The sequence below is a fragment of the Cryptomeria japonica genome, chromosome 3 (genome assembly GCF_030272615.1).
Source record: "Cryptomeria japonica chromosome 3, Sugi_1.0, whole genome shotgun sequence".
In the NCBI taxonomy this organism is placed as follows: Eukaryota; Viridiplantae; Streptophyta; class Pinopsida; order Cupressales; family Cupressaceae; genus Cryptomeria; species Cryptomeria japonica.
Window position 1 is genome coordinate 62,000,474 of NC_081407.1, and position 2,381 is coordinate 62,002,854.

The window sequence follows — 2,381 nt, forward strand, 5'->3', positions numbered from 1 at the left end:
TTAAATGCCTTTTGTTTGATGTTATATATATATATATATATATATATATATATATATATATATATATATATATATATATATATATATATATAGTCAAAAAAATATAAATCAATTTTTATTTTCAAATTGTGAAATTGTAATATACAGTTTAAAATTGAAAAAATAGCAACTTACATTCCAATCATCGACCAAGTTTCAAACACTTTTATCCTAAAGATAAATTTAATTATGAAAGAAAGAAAGAAAGAAAGAAAAATTTTATAGCTTAGATGTATATATGTCGTATATATGTCTATGTATGGCTTGGTTGGCATACATACCTTACCCATGTGAGGCTTGAACTGGTGACCTCTCTTTCAAGAGCACAATCTTGTTCAATTGCAAATGGGTACTTTTGATTAAAACACAATCTATATTATATATAACCCAAAAACAAAGAAAATCAAAGCACCAAAACGCAAGTAAATGTGTGTAGGAATATGATCGTAGACTATGTTAAGATATAAGCATTGAAAGGGAAAGATCGGCTAGACGAAATTCGCATGCACACATGCACAGATGAATGTTTTAATCGAATGCAATACATTTAAACTATGTCAAAACGCCACTTAATTTTCAAAATCAGGGAGCATCGACAGAAAATATAAATAAATTAGATTGGGTAGTGTTATGTTGGAGATAATGGGCTGAGACATCCAAGGAAGAATTTGATAGCACTAGCTCTCCAGCCCAGGCAAGGGCGAAAGCTCTTGCTCGGCCACTGCGAATGTTTTGAGAAACAAGCCTAAACTTTTATCATCACTGGCCATTATCCCCCATTATATTTCAGAGAAACATATGTTAATGTGTGAATGATGCTCAGGTTAATAACTTTAATCAGCATGCCCCACAAATGAGACAATTTGAACTGTTGAGCTTGAACCTTAAAATTCTTCATTGCAATGCGACATGATCACTCCAATGAGATCAGAAAAGATAAACGAAAAAAATTCAGGGATTTGAAAATAGAAAGTTCATCCTAAAACAATTAGGAATAAGAAGAATTTGCAAAGAGAACTGAACAAAATGAAAAAAGCACTCATTCTGTGGTAAATTCATAACACCTACTTCCCTTTTATTCACAACCATTACTAATTCCCGCTTTAGACAATAACACTCTAGCCTTAAACCTAAAAAATTTATTCTTAAGCTAAAGGTTAGAGTACTAGATAAAGTTGAGATGGTTAAGGATGTTAAAGTTAGAGGAGAGGGATCTATAGATAGAGAGAGGTTTAAGGTTCCCAATCGGGCTTCCATCAGACTAGATGAAGGAGAGAAAGCGGTTATCATCAATAGTACAAGAAATGGGAGGCTGGAGGAAGCTACAAGTACTGCACAAGATGTTATACGTCCTCTTATTAGATAGAGGCAGATTTAATTTACTGCAGAGCTCGTCCCATGGGATCAGAGTTCTGTTAGCTATGATATCTTTGAAACAACAAATACCTTTGTTGGCCCATTTTTTGGCCGAACACCCTTGAGTAAGGGCGAGAGGCTTACCGTTATGGGTTAAGTTCCACCAGATTAACCTTTCCCCAAAGACTTGGTAAACGCGGCTGCTCCAACCATCGCCAACACTAGACCTAATAGCTTCCCACTCTTTCCAGATGATTTTAAAAATAACAGAGCCTACGGTAGAAACTAGAAAGGATCTAGCTAGCAGATCACTAATGGGGAGGAGCTTCCAAGATTTAACTTTCTTAGGAACCCCCAACCTAATATTGTTACGAATGAACACTTTCCACGGTTCATTACCTTCCAATGCATGAAAGATCCATTTGGCAGCCAATGTAGTCCCTTGGATTTTCAGATCCTTAAGACCCAGGCCTCCAATAGACATATCCATGCAACACCATTCCCACTTGATAGAGTGGGTTTTCTTGTGACCTCTTCCATCTGACCAAAGAGATTTACGAATGGTTTTTTGTATCTCATTGATCTGATAGTTATTGAACATCCATACAAACGCATAGTAAATACTGTAGGAGGAAAGCATCTTTTGGCACACTTGCATTCTTCCTACCGGCGATAGATAGTGCTTATTCCATTTGGAAAGTTTGGATTCAATCTTCCCCTTAATCCATGACCACATATCCTTAAGGTAGGGAGAGATCGCAAAAGGGATCCCCAGATATCTGACAATTGTGTTTGGCCCTCCCCACTGATACCCATAGGTAGAGAGCCAGTCTAGAGGTTTCTCAATCCATTCGAGCAAGGTAGATTTGGATTGAGAGATCTTAGCTCCTGCGGCATCATAGAACAAAGAGAGCTTGGATGATAGAGCATCCAAATTCTATTTTGATAACTCAAAAAAAAGAGCAATATCATCTGCAAATTGGATG

The 2,381-nt window shown here is 36.3% G+C and overlaps 1 non-coding gene across 1 annotated transcript; it reads right to left on the bottom strand.

Moving 5' to 3' along the window:
• Positions 1 to 683: 683 nt before the first annotated feature.
• Positions 684 to 807, bottom strand: LOC131033878 (small nucleolar RNA SNORD14). The gene has a single exon (XR_009103695.2). It is a non-coding gene; the product is annotated as a small nucleolar RNA SNORD14 (small nucleolar RNA).
• Between the last annotated feature and the right edge of the window lie 1,574 nt (positions 808 to 2,381).